Source organism: Cupressus sempervirens, chromosome 10, assembly GCF_028749045.1.
Source record: "Cupressus sempervirens isolate cs-2001-9-10 chromosome 10, ASM2874904v1, whole genome shotgun sequence".
Classification (NCBI taxonomy): Eukaryota; Viridiplantae; Streptophyta; class Pinopsida; order Cupressales; family Cupressaceae; genus Cupressus; species Cupressus sempervirens.
The window spans coordinates 637,432,461-637,454,028 of NC_143127.1; the positions used below are offsets into that span (position 1 = coordinate 637,432,461).

The following is a 21,568-nucleotide window of genomic DNA, read 5'->3' on the forward strand; positions in this document are numbered from 1 at the left end:
AAGTTATTTCTATTGAAAATGAGTGGTGAATTGTTATTGTCTTTGATGTTACACAAAATATCATATCATTGCTAGTTAGTGTATGCTGAGATAACTTGGGTGATGAAGACAATTTACTATGTCTTCTGAGCATTCTAGAGTTTTTCAAGTTTAGAAGATAGTGTCTACTAAGCTCACTTAGGCAACAAAAAGAAGATTGTAGAAGTTGACTATTAACCTATTGTGGTATTCACAATACATGCCCCATTCCTCACTAGGAATGGGGACCCCTTACTTTTTTTTGACTTCAAACTCATGGTTTGAGAGTTGGGAGAGAATTGTTAGAGTTAAAATTGTTAGAGTCATCACAAATTGAAAAAACACAAAAACATTGGAAAATTTGAAAAAACACAAAAACATTGGAAAATTTGAAAAAAACACAAAAACATTGGAAAATTTGAAAAACATAAAAAAGTTCAAAAAAAAATCATGTGCATGCGCATGTGCACGGGTGGAGTCTATGCCACACACCAGTGTGTATGTTGAGGCATGCTACACACCCAGCCTAATGTGAGGAAGGGTTACAAACCCCCCCAACACTTCATGCACCATAACTTTTATTGAAGACAACAAGTTTAGTGTTTGTTCAACTCTCGTGCTAAGATAAGACACAAGTGCAGTGGTGCCTTTTGTATTGCACCCATGCCAAGCGTAGCGGTGCCTATTATTGTATGCCTGCACCAAGCACGACGAGGTCTTTTGAATTGTGCTTGTGCCAAGCATGGCAAGATCACAATGACGCCTCTTTGGTTTTGCGCCTGCCCCTATGGCATGAGCATGACGACATTCTTTTGTTTTGTGCCTATGGCCATGGTGCCATTTGCGTCCACATCTCTATTGCACACAACACATTACACCTTCATGACCATGCACCACTAGTTGGTTGTGCTCAATTAAAATTCTAGTTCCATGCCTTAGTGTTGCGTGCCATCGCACTACGCACCTTTGCACCACGGGCCGACCTTTGCATCACATGCCCTACACATTTTTTTAATTTAATATATTTTGTTGAAAATAATTATATATATATATATATATTGTAAAGTTTCAAAAATAAATAAAAAGTTATAAAATTTGAAAAAATAAAAAATAAAAATAAAATAAAATAAAAGGGGATAAAATAAAAAAATGAAAAGAAATAAAATGCCCAAAGGGGACTTTTTTTTATGCCCATTATAATTCATTAGCTTTTATGTTTTTTTTTTTTTGGACTAATGATCACTTTTTTCTCACAATGTGCAGGTAATCAAATGGCATCCACATTGAGAGTAGCACCCAAACCTATTGCATTCAAATTCCAAGGTGTACCCTCAAAGTTAAGATTCCATGATGACCATGCAAAAATTTGAGATACCAACCTGGGACACATAGACTTAGGAGATTTCCTAAGGATTTGCAATAAGCCAATAGAGAGGTTAGCCATGATGTATACATTGTTCTATTCTAGATTGGTGAACATAGCATCACACCCCATGTTAGTACAATCAGCTAAGTTAATCATGGCTCTATTATAACATTTTGTTCCTGATGAAAGAGTAGTCTCCAAGTCTCCATTCCTCCTATGCAAGATGAGCCAGCTTCTCCTTCTACCTCCAAGAAACATAAGAAAAGAATTAAGATTTGGATGATGAAGAGGCAAAGGAATAGTAGAAGATTAGTGCCTAATCCATCTATTCTTGAAAGTATTCTAGAGGGAGATGAAGAGGAGGAATAAGAAGAATCAAAAGAGGAAGAGGAAAAAGTGGCCCTATAGGGAAGAACTTGGCTAGCTAGAGCCATAGAGTTGCAAAGGAGAAAGAGTGCCATAGGTATCCCACCATTCACTCAAGCAAAACCTTGAGAGCTCTCTTCTTTGAAAGATAAAGTACAATAGTGGGTGGATGATTAGAGTGAAGAAAGCGATGATGTTTTCTCAATGTCAATTTTTAATTTCATGCCCATAGGTATAGAGTTGATCAGGGATAAGATTAGGGACACCCCTATAGGTGAACCTCAATAAGAAGACTAGACGCAAATGCCACCAAATACACAGGGTCCTGATCTTACTTCTTTATCTCCACCATGAGTTATGGTGGTAGAATAGGGCTTGGTGACTCCTCCACCTCAAATTTCAGAGGTAGAGCATGTTCAAAAGGAACCATTATTAGAGGAGAGACTTGAACAAATGGTGACTAGTGAAGTGTCAGAAGGACAAATGGTGGAATATTCTCAACCACTTTCCCAAGACACCAAGATTCAGGCTATAGGGTCTACTAAGACTGAGGCTACAAAAGAAGAGCCCTCCCAATTGGATAAAAATCCCAGTAGGAGTGTGTCATGTCCTGCCCCGACCATCATAGCACTATTGACATTTTGTTTCTTTTGGAATTTGATAGTTAGACTCTAGATGACACATTATTACCCCCTATGGACATTGATATTTTGATCCTTAGACTATTTGATTTCATGTTATGTTATTGGGACATTGATACCTATATCATTAGGCTATATGATGATTCCTTATGATGTTACTAGGACACTAATATTCTAAGTAGTTTTTATGATGTTATTCGGATATGCTTACTTACCTTCTTGATGATCCATATGTCATGATTAAAGCTTATGTTATAGTCAAGTGAATGTTTGATTTTTGAATTGTGGTCTCTATATGGTGCTAGATTATCATGTCTTAGCATATCTAGAGTAACATTAAGAATTCATGTATCATTTGAATAAACTAGAATTGTATACTCATATTATATTTGATGCATTGCTTAAGGTAGATTAATTCCATAATTTTCTGTAAGAATAAATGATCATAATGTTTTACTATCTAGATTAGAGAATTGCTACAAATGTGGAGTGTGTAATGTGATATGAATGGAAATACATATTTCATATTAGTTATGTTATTCATTGATGATAGAATCTATGTGATTTATATTTACATTATCATTTTATCACCTTATTCTTGGACTACTGATATTTGCAATAAGTGTGTAGGAAAGAAGCCCATGGATTTATGGAGAACCTTGCTAGGTGTTTGGAAAAAAAAACCAAGGTTAACCCTAAGGAGGGTATAACCTTTTTACCCTTGTATTTTATTTGTAAAACCAATTTGTGTGTATTATTGTGATTCTATAAAAGTAAATTTGTTTTTCTTGATGGCTTGCCAAGTGTGTTGTGTGTATTGTGGTGTCACTTGACACATGTTCTCCTTTGTAGCATGCTTAGTGGGATGGTAGGTGGTTGAGTTAACCAAGGAGTGGTTTGGTAGGATTTCTTTTCCCTAGGTGTATTTATGGGTCCAAGAGGGATTCTTTCCATGCTAGGTCGAATGCACACCTTTTGTGAATTTCTAGGAGGTTTACACCATCCCTAGGGGTAGTTTGAGGTCTTATTTTAAAGCCCATATGATATACCTAGGGGGTAGGGGCATTTTTAAGTATTATAAGCTTCCCTAGGCATTGAAAAGAGCACCCCAAAATTGTGGATTCCCAAGTTGGCCGAATTTGTAAACTTAAGCATCAAAAGAAAACATTCTTTAGAGAGAGTTGGTTGGAGAGTTCTTGGGGGGAGAATTTTTGGATAGATCTGGAAAAAGAATCTAAGTGGGGTAAATTTTGGAAAAGAAAAAATAAACAAGGAGAAGAAGATAGCTTAGGAGGAGGATTGCTGGTAAAAAAGAGAGGGAGCTCAAATTTGCTTGGAAACCAGGTTGGTAACCTTATGTACCCTTGCTATGAAAGTTTGTTGTTAAGTAGATTATTTTTACTATGTTATGCATGTGAGTTTTCTGTAATGTAGTTGTAATATGGTGTGTTGTAATGTTGTGTTGTGTGAGGTTGAGGGATCATGTTTCAGTTTTGGTGTATGTGTGTATTGTGATTTACTTTGTGTTGTGAATTCATATGTTCTTGTTGCAGTTTTCTATTTTGGGTGTGACAACGTGAGTCTCATCTCTTGGGAGGGAAAGAGATCCTTGTGAGGGTAAGGGGTGCATAGGGAATGTGTTGGGTGAGAGTCTCTCCTAGAGTAGGAGAGGGATGCCATATGGGTGTTATGGGCCCCATATGCCACCTTGCTGGAGTTATAAGTATTGTAAAGATGCCATGTGAGGGCATGTATGTGGTGTTGGGTTGCCTCGTGAAGGCATGTGTATAAAGTGTATAGCCTAATGAAGGCATAGTTGCAGGTGGAGTCTCCTCAACATTCATTTTCCACCCTTACCCCTTGAGATGGATCTACATGTGATCCTAAGTGGTCTACCTTGGTTGGGAATTTTTGTGGTTTTATTTGTCAACTATAAAATGTGTGAATAGTTTTGTAATGTGAGCATTGTGTTGTAAATGGTTGTTAGTAATGTATGTCCACCTAGTCAAGGTTCTCCCTGCTTGGGGGTGGCCTTTAAAAGGCCTAATGTTGGGAGGAGAGTACCATGGGCTTGTTTGTGTGTGTTGTATTGCATGTTGTGATCTATGGATTGAAGACTTGAAGAGAAGAAGGATGTTGTCTTATTTTCACGTGCAGCAAAAACATACTTCCAAGTGAATTTTTATTGTATTAGGGAGAGTCACCCTTGGGTAACTCCCAATCTTGTGTTTTATGACAGCTTGTAAGCTGGAAAATTGTATAAGTGGACTGTACTTGTTGATATGTTGCTACATTCAGTGATTAAAGAAATTTATATATCATGCACTATCCTATAGTATATAGAAATGAGTAAAGTTGTTATGTTTTTGTTTCTAAAATGATTCTAAGAGAAAATGTGTGTCTCCATTTGAAATTGATACGTTTGGTTATAAAGACATTTTGTTAGAATTTCAAATAATGTTCTGGTTGGAAGGAACTAAAGTGGTTAGTGAAGTTAGTTAAATGTATTGTAGTAATGTACATCAATATTGTAGATCAAGGAAAATAAATCTAACAAATAAAATAATTTAAAAATGCTTTCATTGAAAAAGAAAAATATAATTATATTTGCTGGTTCCTTTGACTATAATATTGGTGCACTACAGAGTGACAAAGGTAAGGAAGTAGTAGAACACACCCCTTCATCATAAACAGCTAGGTCCTTAGTAGGAAACATCCCTAGATGGATTCAAAAGAAGATAATGAGGAGTACTAAGCCTCAATTATGTACTTTATAGGAAGACATTTAAGATATTGCAGAGATCTTAAACAAACTTGAGTCTTCATCACATGAGGTAGTGCCATTGATGTTTGTCACCGCCATATAGAACTAGGATTTATTTGCACAAGTGGCTCTCCCTTCTGAAGGCACAGATGCAGAAGGCCTTAGCTTCAAAGATTATGAGCTAAATGATGTTATGTTGGGAAGGCATACACAAGATTCAGCCTGACAAATGATGACTATGGGAGTCAAAGAGGTCCTCAAGTACATGGAACAAGAGGAGATTGAACTCCAAGAACTTTGAAGTTAGGTTGAGATCCTAAAGGGATATCTAGCAGAAGTAGTTGGTCCTCTGGATCCTAAACAACCTGAGCATACCTTGAACACTATACTTAGAGAAGGGGGAGGTATACAACTTGATCCATTTTTGAAGGTTTGTCAAGAGTCACAAGAAATTTTTGAGGAGAAATTTGATACCATCATCATAGGGAAATTTAAGTTACTGCATGCTACGCAAGAAAACATAAATAAGATTGTAGCAATTTTGAAGGACTTCAGTATCATGGATGAGGTATGTGCCTAGAGTACGGATTTGTAGACTCTACAAGCCATAAAGAGCCAAAGATATTGATTTTTGATTGATGTATATACCAAAAAATAATTAGACATGATTGATGATTGGATAGAGAAAATAGTAGATAATAATAAAGTAATGGAAACATTACACGAGGAGATCCATTGGCTCAAGGACCAAGCTTGAGAGTGAATTTTGTTAGAAAAGAGACACTATAGTTATCCATGCTTGGATATTTTTTAAGATGAGGAATGAGAGAGGTTGTTACCTATAAAAGTAGTAGTGAAGAATTTCTATAAGATTTTTGTGGAGGTTTCTGATGATGAGCATATCCGACAAGCCTTTAGGATAGAAGAAGCCTTGTTAGAATTGGATACCAAACTCAGGGATTTTGTTGATACCTAGATTGAGGTAGACAATTATAGATAGAAGGTAAAAGACAAGTATGATGCTTTAGATCTTTTAGATGTGACTAAAATTGCTGATGTGATAGAGAAATTCAAGGGCAAACATCCAAACATAGCTTTGGGATGAAGAAGAACAAAACTCATATGCTAGAATTTTAGTTTTGACACCAAGTAAAATTTTGAGATTTTTTGACCCTATTAAGGTCCATAGCTTCGCAGCTCCATAGGTACATAGATCCTCAGGTACATAGGTCTATAGCTCTATAATTTAGAGGTGCACTGACAATTAACTGCTTGTTCAAAAAATAGCACTTTCCATGCATCCAAAACAAATTTTGATGGTAGTTTAACTTCGACACACACCTATTAAAGGACTAACTTCTATTTTTGGCACCTCCAGACACTCTGACTTTGACTAAAGGCTTCCTCCTACCTTCTCTCTCATGTTTTATCTATTTTTGACATGTAAAGGACTCATGTATCTAATTAATCAATAAAATATTGATGGAGTCCCTCTAAGCAACAGATTAATTGTTAGTTTGTATATATTTAGTTTGTTTTAATGTTTTAAAAGCATTTTATTGCATAAAGATATCTCTCACTCTCAACACAAATTGAGGAGATGATTTCCTATAAATACCCCATTGTAAAATATAAAAAAGGTCATCATTATTATGCAATAAAAATATTCTTTTGGTGCTCTCATTTGGAGTGTAGTGATTATTTCCTGAATGTGTCATTGTTTTTTGAATTTTGTTCATGAGATTGTGATTGAGCCAAAGGTTTATTGCATTGTTTCTGGTTGTGTGATCTTTTAGTTCTGGTGTTTGTTACAGATTTAAGAATTCTGCTAATGTATCAAGCTCAAGAAGAAATTACCAAATTGTGCCTACATAATTTTTTGTCTTGCATGAGTGCACTTTCCATGGCCTTGCAATTTTATAAATAATGAAAATTTCCCATCAATGACTGCATCAGTGGATTCTAGGAAGTGTTCCTCCTGATTTTATTATTTTCCTACCAATTTCTTTGAAAATTTAACTCATAGCATGTTTTTTTCTATGGCTTATGTCTATTATGTTTTCAATTTCTCATTACTTTCTTTCAATTTTGTGTTATTTTATTTCAGCTCCATTATTTGCATTGCTAACCCCTTGTTAGAATAGGAACTCATTTTAGTTGCACTGTTAGAACTACATTCATTGAAAAACTAGAAAATACAACAATATTGTTCTTTTGTGTGTTATTTTGAGATAGAAAATAGATTTATTTCATTCCAAGATTATAATGAAAACCAACAAAGGCCTCCTCATCAACAATCACATTTATCTTCAACTAAGTAGATTTTGGTACATCGCAAGAAAAATACTAAACCTTGGAGTTGATCCCTAAAGATTAGCTTTTCAAGAGAGGAATTGTACAATGAATTTGTGTCATTGACCACATGTAAAATGATTGCCCAATAGAAGTGGCCCTAGAAGAAGGGCCCCTTTAGACTCCCAAAAAGGAAGAAAATTTGTCAAAGTTTCAAAAAAATTCAATTCTACAAAAATTTGCGCTTCACATAAGCTCAAAAGAATTTCTATGTTTTTCAAGAAATTTAGGTCCATAGCTCCATAGCTTCATAGGATGTAGGTTCATAGGTCCACAACTATGCAGGTATGTGGATCCATAACTTTGCAGGTGCAAAGGTGTGCAAAACTCTATGGTGCACAAAATTCAGAGAGGTGAGAAAGTGTACTTCTGAATAGGTGCACTTTTCCGAAGATTGATGCAAGCTAGAGGATATTGATCCAAAATTCCCATTTTAGTGAGCATTAAGGTATATGCCAAGTGCACACAAGTTTCTTGAGCTTACCCACTTCTGCAAACCACATAGTGACAAGGGAACATCTTGAGTTCAACCATTTCTATTCAAACTTTCATCATCTTCTTCAACTCTGCCTCCACTCCAACCACTTGGTGGACCACCACATGTTTCAATAGCTACTCCTCAAGAACCACCATTAGGTCTACCATACCTTCCAATGGCCTTTTCACAAATGTTGTAGACTCACTAATAAGCTTGAGAGGTGCACTCCATGACCTCCCTAAGAATCCTGAGAAGTTTTACCCCAAATTCATCTATGGTGAGACTCAAATTATTGAAGATCATGTCAAGGTATTCAAAGAAATTTTCAACTACAAGTAGGTTTCTAATGAGGATGTGGTTCTTAATTTATTCCCCTACTCTTTTGGGGAAATTTCCTTCAATTGGTATGTCAATTTTCCACCTAGATGTGTTGGAGATTGGGACATCTTCAAAAAATTGTTCTTAGAACAATTCAAAACATTCAACAACCCAATTGGGATACATCAACAATTCATATCAATCAAAAGGGACCCAACTGAGATAGTTTCTTGCTTCAACCATCGCTTTCATATGGCTTACCACAAGTTTGAAATGCCTTAGCCTATACCAGTTGAAGCTACTATTTAGATTTATCTAAATGCTATGGATCATCTTACTGTGATTTTTGTGAGAAGACTTCCTACAGAAAATGTTCACGCATTGGGTAAAGTCTTCACAGAGGCAATCATGTTTATGAAGTAAGCCAATCCTAATGGGAGAGGAATGATGCTTCCAATGCAAGCAGTCACTACAATACCAACATACCTAGTGGGAGTAGCCATGGTGCCTAGCCAATTCATACCTATGAATCCAGTTCCATTACAATAGGCACCCACTCCAAAAAATCATGTGATAACATATCCAAGGTATGAGCCACCAAAAATAGCTTTCTTTAAATAGAAGGCTACAATTCCCATGGAAGTAGACAATAACCTTATTTCAGAAGTTGGTCACATGAAGAAGACTATGTCACAAATAAATAATGAATTCACACATCTTAGATTGTCACAAGGACAAAATAACAACTTCCAAAGAAACAACACTAGCCCCTACGACAAAAATTTTGGTTAGAATTACAATAGGAACTTCAACAGAAACAATAACAATGATGGAAACAATAGTGGAGGAAACAACTTCAATCTTCCTGATTGCAACAATGGCTTCCAAAGGTAGAATTGACAATGGAACACCTAACCAAATAATGGAAGCATTCCTACTGATAATAATAACAACAATGTTCAGTATGTTTATATCAATCAGTATGATGATAGACAAAATGTGCTTAACAATGATGGTTCTTACTATAATGACAATCAAGAGATGAATCAAAATTCACAAGTAAATGACAATCCTCCTCCTATACAATTCAATGCTATGCTATTGGAATCCTACAATTCTGTACATAATAGACAAGTGGAACAACCAACGAGTGAGGAATTCGCATTCCTATTTATTTAGGAACCTGATATTCAACATGATGAGATGTTTTCTTTTTGCAATAACAATCAAAATATGTACAATCTTAGAAACAAAAAGGATCCCTTAACAAATGGGATTCCTCTAGGTTTACAACCAACCCCACCTAATCCAAGAGCAAGTAACAATTTTCCACCAATAAGACCCATGTATGGAGGACAACAAAATCAAAACCTAGTTAATGTACCAACTATACTGAGGAATCCCACTTGGTCCACTGAAAGGTACAATGTGGTAGAGGATTTTGAAAAGACTAAGGCCAATATGTCCATGTTTGAAATGTTATAGAATTGCCCAAAACAAAGAGAAGTGCTCATGAAGACATTGGATCATACAAAGGTTTTCCATAATACCAATATTGTTTTTGAAAAGGCAGTATCTCAACAAGTGAATGCTATAGAAGCAATGCCCACTATGTTCAAAGACAAAGTTGAGGTACCCAAATATTTTCTTAGCATTAGGATACATGGGAAGAATCTTCACAATTGCCTTATTGATTTAGAAGCTTCATGTAACATAATGCCATTATCAATAGCTCAGATGCTAGCAGTTAGTCCTCAACCCTCTAATCGAGTTGTGATATCGTTGGATAAAACAGAGTTAAAAGTCATTGGTGTATTGAAAGATGTGCATATATAGCTAATAGTTGACCCTTAGATTTAGGATTTTATTGACATACATATAGTGGATATCCTAGAAACATATGGGTTTCTTTTAAGCAAAGAATGGATGAAATGTCTAAGAGGATGGTTTTCTATAGACTTCACTCAGTTGTGGTTGCCATGGAAAGGATTGAAAAATCAAATCAAGATAGATGTTGAGCCTAAATTGAAAACAATGATTACAAATTACAATGCTCTGAATGATATAGCATTCTTACAATCAGATTTGGGTTCATACAAAGTGATGGTATTGGATATGATTCCAACCAATACATCTCAAGATCAAAATAAAGAACCTAAGGTGCTAGTACTCAAAAGTGAAACCATGACATAGTTCATAGATAGTATGGTAACTAATTTATAATGTTTAGGAGAGGAAGCTAATCCCAGCATCCTCCTCCTTCCAAAATTTTTTTGGTTACATAAATTTAGTCACTCTAAATTCAAATGTTCATCATGTCAAGAAGAAGTAGCAAAGGTACTGACATACATAATGGAAATCAATGAAAAAAACACCTCAATAGCTAAATTCATAGAAAGCCAAAATTTAGTGAACTCATCCAACCTTATTGAAAAGATCAAAGAGGAAAGTGAAGATCTAAATGTGTCATATAGTGATACCTCTTTAGATGGTAGAGGTTTTTCTTCTCCACCTCATGGGATGATTAAAGTTCAAAGAAGAAGATGATATGTAAAAGGTAAAGGGTGGACTTCAATAGTCATTCATCCTGGACCTAAAGTTGAGGAAATTAAAGAATTGATAGGGGAAATTCAAGATAAACAAGAAAAACACACACTTCCTATGTTACAATGGGTTCCTAACAAATAGTCATTAAAGGCTCAAGTGAAAGAGAAGTTAAGGACAAATAAGCATAAAGTTAGAAAACCTAAGGAAAATGCAATTTGGACACTCCACTTTGATTGTTCTAGGTGCAAAATGAGGACTAGTGTAGGTATCAAATTGGTCAACCCAAAAGGTAGGTCTTTCTATGCTGCATATCGATTATAGTTTAGGTGTACTAACAATGTTGCAAAATACAAAGCATTAATTTGAGGACTTCTCTTTGCACTTGAGAAAGGAGTCACAACTCTCAAAATCAAAGGAGACTCTCAATTGGTTATATGACAAGTAAAATCCATATACTCTTGCAATGATAAAAGATTACTTGCTTACAAAAAAAGGGTATGGGATATATTGGATGACTTTGAAGCCTTAAACATCCAATCCATTCCAAGAAGAAAGAACATGGTAGAAGATGCTCTCACCATCTTAGCAAGTGCTTTGCAACCAGTTGAAAGAACCAAGTTGAAAATATTTTCAATGGAATTTGTTGTTTTAGATTATGGTAAAAGAAAGTTTTGAAGGGACCCCGAAACCCTTTAAGAAAAAATAGAAAGATAAAGCAAGACAACCCAACCAGGAAAAAACTAGCAACAAACTGAAGAACAGTATCAAAATCAGGTTTTTACAAAGACCTGAAACCACTAGAAAAGTCCAAAAACAAACTAACCCAAGTTTTACAGGGACCTGGAACCACAAATAGTCTAAACTATAAAAAAACTAGAAACCAAGACCAGAGTCCCCAACCAGCGACCAATACCAGATAGGCACCAAACCAGAGAACCCACCCTAGTTCCACTATTACAGCTCTAGGATCAATTTAGCTACTTCCTTACCAATAGCAGTAGTCTCTTGAATGGAAACATCATCCATAGTAGCAGAAACTTTCATAGCACTCTTCCTCGAGCTCTGCCTAGTTCTTTTGCTAGGACCCTCAGTCGAAATGATATCTTCATTTGCCATTTTGCCCAGGCTAGCAGCAGCTACCCAAATACTCGAGGTGACCTATTCCATCTTAGTGCTACTCTCCTTGATTAACATAGTGAGGTTCTGCTCATAGTTGTTAAGTTTGTTAGGGATTTCTCCCATCTGTCCTTCCATATGACTAAGTTTAGCATTGATAGTATCCAGGTTATGTTGCAAAATTTCCACCTTTTTCTTCAAACCCATTATTTCATTGTAGATCCAGGAATCAACCTTGAGACTAGTGTTGGCTTTCTCCTTAGCAGAATGTAGGAAGGTAAGCATGGTATCCCTCTGCATAATGCCACAATCATCTTCAGTAGTCTCGTGAGGGGGGGAGCAGACATTGTCATTGATATGCTCCATTTCTGTTTGATCCTCCTTTCGACCCTCGGCATAGTCCTCAGGATGAGCAGAGTCCTTCCTTTTTTCTTCCTCTATCCCCTTAATAGGAGAAGCAGTAATAGCCATATGGTCCTCCTTATTCTTCTCAACAGGATTCCCAATAGTGTTATCTTCCACTTTATTACCCCCACTAGAAATAACTTGGTTGCCCTAATTATTAGATTTACTATGTTCAAAGTTACCTTCACTATTGTTTTCCTCTTTTCCTTTTTCATTATTATCTTTAGTCTTCAGATACCCGTCCAAATTAGAACTTAACTCTCCAGTTTTAGTATCATCCTCATCCTCAGGTTTCTAATTCTCACAACTTTCTGAATTATCAATCTCAGACTCCTCATCTTCAAGAACTTGAGAGGCAGAGGGTTTCAAATTTAGGGCATTTTCTTTACCTTTAATAGGGTCACCCTTCTTACTCTTAATGGGCTCTTTCTTCTTGTCCTTAGAGGGAGTAGAGGCAATGTGCTTATTTTTACAATATCCCTCAATAAGAAGGATCAGACCTTTATGAAGAATGGGTCTAGATTCCTTTTTCTTATGGGCTTCTAAACTATTAAGTAAAGAAAACTGCAAAAAGAAGGGGAAAGATATTCTATCTTTATATCTGAAATGATTTAAAAAAATAAAAAGACATTTATGAATTCTTTTATTTCTTCCATCAAGTATGAAATACTCACAGATGCAGCAAAGAACATCCCTCCAGATCTCCTTTATCTAGTTCGCATCAAAGAAATCACCATTCTTTTCCAGAAGCTTCTCCTCTTCTTCTGTTTTCGAAAAAAATTTGTAGGCTGCATTTGAAATACTAGTTTGCTTAGTGAATTTTATGCCCACTATAGGAAGCCCCGTGATCTTAGCAATAAACTCCTCCGTAAGTTTCATAGTCACACCATGGAGAGTGACTTTGTCATTGGACTAGTTCTTAAAGAAGGCCGTAGTGATGTGTGGCTTAAAACCATTGAGTCGCTCCATGTAACGAGTCACTTTTCCTTTCTGAAAAATTTTCCAAACATCCTTGCAAGCCTTCCATGCCTCACAATTTTTTGGTTCTTGTTTGCATGGTTCGCCCCCCATCAGTAGAGAACAATAAACACATTCAAACCAGAAAAACCAGATGCATAGAAGGAGAGGGTTAGAAAGAAAACTATTTTTCTTCCCACCAAAATAGACACCTTTGTTTAGAGAAATGTGCGAACACCACGTCGCATTCATTTGAGTGTACTTCATAGGGAATGAAAATTTGGCAGTAATTTGATCACTCCACAAAATCATTGACTTTCCAATCTTTTCAAATCTTACCCACCTTCGCATGAATAGCTTCATAATGAATAATTGCTTTGAGATCAACTTGATTATTTAATTCATCGGTCCACCTCACCATTTTACCTGTTAGGACAACATAGTTGGCAATTACAATCAGCAGCACCATTGGCCTCCTAAAAGGTATGAGATATGAAAAATTTTTCAAATTTTTGAAAAAGGTATTTAATCTCCTTGATAGTGGTCTCTATCGACCATGAGATAGCACTTTTATTATTAAGGATATTAATAATATTTAAAGAGTCACCTTCCAACCATAATTTTGGACATCCCAAATCCACTATAATTTTCATAGTATAAAGGGTCACCGTAGCTTCAGCAATGTGACTATTAGTCTGACCTATAGGGATAGCTATAGCATCTTTAACTATTCCCATATGATCTCTCAATACACCTCCACAACCCGCACTCCCCAAATTTCCCTTAGAAACACCATCAAAGTTTCCATTAATCCAACCATTCGAAGGGGAACTCCAAGTGACATTCAATCTTGGGTTATCAATTTGAGTCTTAGGGTTTCCAGGAAACATAGGATTATCAATAGGAAAGGTTTGATCAGATATTTTCAGAGATCTAAAATTCTCCTTACAAGCTCTAATAATATTCTGACCAAGCACCCATCCAGGGACCTCTCTGTTTCTAAAAATTCTATTATTCCTTTCTTTCCAAATACCCCAGCAGAGATGAGGCAAAGTAATTTTCCATAGAAATTGAACATTAGAATTGTTAGACGGGCATTTCCAGCTTTTAAAAGAAGATTCCACATTGTTATGATGAACCCAAGTCAAGTTCCAATACATTAGGATCTCAGTCCAAACCATCTGGGAATAAGAATAGTTCAGAAATAGGTGGTCTCTATCTTCAAAACCATTCTTACATAAAATACACCTATTCACCAAATTTATACCTCTTTTCTGCAAGTTATCAAGGGTCAGAATTTTATTTTGAAGCAGGACCCAAAAGAAGAAATTAATTTTAGGAATGAGACCCTTAATCCAAGCCTAAGACCACAAGGGATGATTTTCCTTCTCCTTAGAAGCAAAGAGTGAAGAAACCTTTTATTGCCCACTAGGATCAGCATACCAAATAATCTCATCGTCAAAAGAAGGGTGAAGAGAAACAACATTAAGAGATAATTGGATGTGATAGAAACTTTGACCAATGTCCTTCAAGTTAACCCATGCATCATTCTGCCAATAATGACTAACAAGAGTGCCATATCTCTTCTTGCATAAGTCAACTTGATTTAGATCTTGAACATCTTCGATCAGGGGGTGATCCTTAAGCTAGACATCTTCCCAAAAACTCACCCTAGACCCATTGCCAATTTTCCACGAGCACCCTTCTCCAAGCATTTTCTTAGTACCCTGCACAACTCCCCAAATTAAGGAGGGATGAAGAACATTAGTAGAGGAGAAGAAATTTTTTTTTGTTCCATCCATTCCTGACAATATCACAAACTTTCAGGTCTTTCAAGATGATCAACATATACTTGTGTTTATCATGTGCAGTCGCCATTTTGAAGGACAATAAATTGATGATACACCAGATGAAATACCTGAAGATGATGGGCTTGAAGATGAAGATGGTATTCTTAATCTAAAGACCAACACTATTCCAAAGGGAATGGTTGAACTTTAATGTATCTTTGATCATAATGAAACGACACTCAATAGAGGGGAAACTCAAGAAAAGGGAATCAAAGAATGTGACTCATACAATTTGGGTACTGATGAAGAACCAAAAATGGTACAGATAGGAAAAGCATGCAACTCACAAGAAAGGGATGACATGTTCAAATTACTCACTGATTATAAGGATGTCATTGCTTAGAGCTATGAAGAGCTTAAGACTTATGATCCTAAGATTATCACACATGACATCCCACAAAAACCTGACGCCAAACCATTCCAACAAAGATAGAGACCAGTAAATCCTCTCATTGAACCACTGATCATGAAAGAAGTAAAGAAACTACTAGATGATAAGATCATATTTCCTATCCTCCATCCCACATGGGTGGAAACTCTAGTTCCAATCTAGAAAAAGATTGGAGAGATTCATCTTTGTGTTGACTTTCATAACTTGAATCTAGCATCTCAGAAAGACAATTATCCTCTACCTCACTTGATGAGGTTCTACAAGTTGTAAATGGTTCAAAAATTATGTCTTTCCTAGATGGATATTCAAGAAATAATTAGGTGATGGTCGATGAAGAAGATCAACTAAAGACGACTTTCACAACCAAGTGGGGAACTTTTTCCTATAGAAGAATTCCCTTTGGATTTATTAATGCGAGAGCTACATTTCAACAAGTGATGGATGAGGCTTTCAAAGGATTGATTAATAGATGTATAGTCATCTACATGGATGACTTGACTATCTTTTCAAAAGATTGAAGTAGCGACATTGCTGATCTAAGACAAGTATTCAATAGATGTTGTGAATATGACATATCTCTCAATCCCAAGAAATGTTCATTTGGCATTACTAAAGGGGAGCTCTTGGGACATGTTATTTTTGAAGCTAGAATCTCCATTGATCCGAATAGAGTTGAATCTATTCTAAACTTAGAACCTCCACACAATCAAAATGAATTGAAGTCTTTCTTTGAAAAGTTAAATTTCGTGCAAAAATTCATAAGTGGATTTTTAGAGATAGTTCATCCCCTTAATGACTTACTCAAAAAGGAGGCTAAGATAGAGTTGGTTCTAGAGATAAAAATGTCATTTGAAGATATCAATGTTGCTATTTCAATGGCTCTAGTTTTGGTGAGTCCTGATTATGAATTTTCTTTCAAGATCTATTTCTTTGCTTCTAAACACTCTTGTGTAGGGATCTTGACACAAAAAATGGAAAAGGGAGATGAAAGAACAATTTATTTTATGAGTTTTCCTTTGAAGAATGCAAAGTTGTATTATTCAAACCTTGATAAATAATCCTTTGCATTAATCAAGGTAGTAAAGAAGTTTCTTCATTACATACTGAGAAGTAAGGTGTATGCAATTGTACCTAATCCAATAGTAAAGATGCTTTTGATATAGAATGAACTTAGTGAAAGAAGAGAAAAGTGGATGGCTATACTTCAAGAATTCAATCTATGAGATTAGTCAGAGGTCAAGGGTTGTTAAAGATGATAGCTAATAACTAGGATGGAAATGAAAAGGAATTTAAGTTTGATGATGAAACAAATGAGGATGATCAGAAGAAGATGGTTGTATCACAAGTTGACATTAATTAGGGTGTGGTGATAGATGTTTGGTATCAAGAAATTATTTATTATCTTCTACAAGACCAATTCCCAAAGTGGATGAATAGTTCAAAACATAAAGGAATTAAATTAAAATGTGAGTCCTACATGCTATATGAAAAAAGTTATACAAGAGAAACTATGAAGGGATTTATCTGAAATGTTTAGGCCATGAGGAAGAAAAGGAAGTCTTGGGACACTTTCATGATAAGTATGGTATAAGACATGGTTTAGTAGAAGCAACAACCCACATAATTCTAATATTAGATTATTTTTGGCCCTCGATATTCACAGACACTTTCAAGCATGTACACTCTTTTCATATCTATCAAACTAGTGCCAACAAAGAAAGGAATCTAACAATGCCCTTACAGCCTATGTACAAGATACACCCCTTTGCAAAGTGGGGGTTGGATTTCATTAGTCTTGTCAACCAACCATCATCAACTCGACATGCATTTATTGTCACAACTACAGATTATTGCACACAATGGATGGAAGTAGAAACATTTAGAAATTACACTGCTAAGGTAGTGACAAACTTTTTGGAAGAACATATTGTTACCAGGTTTGGAATGTCATTCAACCTTGTGTGTGATAATGGGTCTACTTTAGCATCTACATTCTTGAACCAATGGGCATTTGAAAATAAATTCATTATCAAGTTCTCTTCAAATTACTACCTGCAAGGAAATTGGGTAGCAGAATCTACAAACAAGAACTTGATCATAGTTATAAGATGATTGTTGAAAGAGAATCCTAGGGATTGGCATACGCAACTCAAATATGCCTTATGGATAGATTGAGTAAGAGTCAAAAACACTTTGGGAACTTCTCTCTATTTTCTTGTCTACAAACAAGAACTAGTGTTCTCACATAATCTTAGGATTCTTGTTTTGAGATTCATGAGTGGGTATGCTAAAGATACTGACAAAGTAAAAATTATATTGATGAATCTTTTAGAGATGGACAAGAAATAGATAGTTGCATTGGAGCATATGGCTAAACATCAAGCTATTGTTAAAAGGTGGTTTGATAAGAGAGCCACGGTTAAATCATTTAGGATTTATGACCTTATTCTACTCTAGGATAAGGTGAAAGAAAAGTTGGCCAGCCACACCAAGTTCCAACGCTTGTGGATAGGCCCTTATTAGATTGCAAAAATTCTTGGACAAAACATTTTTAGGCTCAGTTCCTTATAGGGGGAATTTCTTTCCTTACCTATAAATGGGTAGTTTCTGAAGCAGTATTTTTAAGCCTAAAAGACAAAAATAAATAAAAATGTTAGTTAGATTTTATTTCTACATTTAGCTTAGATTTTCATTCCTGCAAGTGTGTTTATTTTTGCAAGTGTGTTTGCTTTCATGTTGTGTGTTTTCTTTCAGTCATATGTTTCCTTTCAAAGTTGTGTCAATCCTAGTGGGTAAGGTGTATTTGAGATTTTCTCTCAAGATTTTACTAACTACTCTTTGGTTCCAATTTTAGGAAGAAGTATTTCTTTGTCAAAATATTTGGAAGATTGTGTGTTTAATACCATCTAAGAAATGGACATTTCTTGTTGAAATAAGGGATTTTTAGTCAGGAAATCAGAACTCTAGACCAACAAGTTCTCAACACTTTAAAAATTTTAAAATTTGATAATTTTGGGTGTTGTTGAATTGAAGTTAAAGATGAAAAGAGATGATCCAAACTTCAACTAGTTCAAATAGGAGGGGTCTCCTCAAAAGGTTGCTAAGATCATTGATTCACATGAGAGTTTCTAAAAGAGTTCTAAAAGAGGAATGCAAGGGATGTTCAAAAGAGATCGAATCCAAGAAATGACACCAATGTCTTGACTACACAGTCTAAGCATAGTCAGGATATAGAAGATAAAAAAGAAATAAAGAAATAAAATGAAAGAAAATACGGTGTTAAGACTGAAGGATTCTAAAGATCTGAAATGGAAAAAGATATGTTCTTAAAACAAAGTATCTTGTATTCAAAATATTGCTTCATCAAAAGTAAGATTTTGAAAGACATGGAGAAATTATTCAACAAGCTAGAAGAATGTGGCATCCCACCAAGAGCCCTCAAATTGATTCTCTCATTCAGTCAAGCAATTGATTGATGAAAAAGCCTTCATGGAGATTCTCAATGAATGGGCTGGGAGGAATGGAATTTTTTTTTAAGTTGTCAAAAAACTTTGACAAATGGCATCCTAAGGCATCAAAAGGAATGAATACACAATGAACACACTAATTTTGAAGGTTTCAAGTTTCAAGATTTTGATTGTAAAGTCATTCAAAAGACACTTGAGATGTTCAAAGTTTGGTTAGTGTTTGACACATTGGAGAAATGTTTGCTGATGAAGAAATGCCTTGGTCATTTCTTCCTTTTTTTGGGGCTATTATTTGTGGTATTCACAACACATGCCCCATTTCTCACTACAAATGGGGACCCCCTACTTTTTTTTGACTCCTGGACTCATAGTTTGAGAGTCAGGAGAGAATTGTTAGAGCTAAAAGTGTTAGAGTGGTCGAAAATTGAAAAAACACAAAAATATTGGAAAATTTGAAAAAACACAAAAACATTGGAAAATTTGAAAGAAAACACAAAAAAAGTGGAAAATTTGAAAAACATAAAAAAGAATTAAAAAAAAAAGATCATGCACATCCTCACGCGAGCGGGCAGAGTGCACACCGTGCACCGGTGTGTGCATGCTAAGGCATTTTGCACACTTGACTTGGCATAGGGAAGGGTTATAAAACCCCCTCCAAACACTTTGCACACCATAATTTTTATTGAAGACAACAAGTTTGGTGTTTTTTTGTGCCTCACACTAGGGTAACCCATAAGCACAATAGCACCTTTTGTATTATGCCCACGCCAAGCACTGTGGCACCTTTTGTTTTGCACCCATGCCAAGTGCGGTGGCACCTTTTGTTTTGTGCTCATACCAAACATGATGACATCTTTTGGATTCTACCCACACCAAGTGTAGCAAGATTGTAGCAATGTCTCTTTGGTTTTGCGCTTGCACCCGCGACATGAGCGAGGTGGCACTCTTTTATTTTGCACCCACGGCCGTGGTGCCCTTCATGACAGCATCTCTATTGCGCATGGCACATTATGCCTTTGTTCCCATGTGCCACTAGTTGGCTACGCTCACTTGAAACCCTAGTTGTGCCCTCAATGCTACGTGCCATCACGTTGCATGCCTTTGTGCTGCCGGCTAACCTTTATGACATGCGCCCCACACATATTTTTTAATTTAATTTATTTTGTTGAAAATTTATTAAAATATATATATATATATATATATATATATATATATATATAGATATATAATGAAAAAATCTAAAATTTCAAAAATAAATAAAAAAATTTAAAATTTTAAAAAATAAAATAAAATGCCTAAAGGGGACATTTTTGTTATGCTTATTCTAATTCATTAGCTTTTATGTTTTTTTTTTGGACTAATGATCTCGTTTCTCTCACAATGTGCAAGCAATCAAATGGTGTCCACATCCAGAGTAGCACCCAAACCTATCATATTCAAATTCCAAGGTGTACCCTCAAAGTTGAGATTCCATGATGACCATGTAGAAATCCAAGATAGCAACCTGGGACACACAGACTTATGAGAATTACTGAGGATTTTAATAAGCCAAGAAAGAGGTCAGCCATGATGTCCACATTGATCTGTTCTAGATTGGTGAACACAATGTCACACCTTGTGTTAGTATAATCGGTTGATTTAATCATGGCCTAATCATAGAATTTTGTTCCTAATGAAAGAGTAGTCAAGAGTGTCACTAGAGAAGTGGTGTTTGATCTATGACCCAACAACATTGAGAGGGTCTTTCATCATCCTAAAGAAAACCAATTCATTTGAATTTCATATGAAACAATTGAAAGGTGGTACAGGGAGCATCAACAAGAGGCCATTGACATAATACAATCCTCATACCTCATTGAGAAGCCTCCTCACAAAAGGATAACTGGAAAAGTGGATATGACTCAGGGATACATGAAGGAGTACAATGGATATTCTATCATTCTTCTGAGCAGAGTCATGGGCTTACCCACAGTGAGCCACCTCAATACCTTCATGTTCAACTTCATTGAGACTATAAGATAGGCCAAGCTACCATTGGACTAGGCCACCACACTAAGTCAGAACTTGTGTGAGAAATTGAGGATGTTGAAGGACAAGAAGAAGTTTTACATGACTTCTTACATGAAATACCTACTTGCAGCAAGGGAAAAAAACTATCCCAATTTGAATAGGAGAGGTAGTACATAGGATCTCTTTTCTTGGCCATACATAGTCTACCCTCAACTAGAGAAGAAGATCCTCTTAGGACAGAGTGAGGAATACAAAATCATGAATGATGCATTCATTTTTGCAATCATTTGATTCATTGAGGGAGACTATGGGAATAGGTTATCTGATGAAGCCAAAGCACAGATCATAGTACTTGGAGCCTACTTCATCCAGTTCAAGACATTCACACATCTTTGAGTAGCTAGTGCATCCATCAATCCTAAGAAACTCCCAAGATACCCAAGTGACAAATTGGTACTATTGAAAATTTCTTGGCAAATTGAGTCAGCCTATGAGAACATAAAGAGGCAACAAAGACTTTGT

The 21,568-nt window shown here is 35.8% G+C and overlaps 1 pseudogene; it reads right to left on the reverse strand.

The window, feature by feature from the left end:
- The window catches only part of LOC149535437 (CBL-interacting protein kinase 33 pseudogene), a 33,953-nt pseudogene extending 21,987 nt beyond the window's left edge, over positions 1 to 11,966 (reverse strand).
- Positions 11,967 to 21,568: the final 9,602 nt, after the last annotated feature.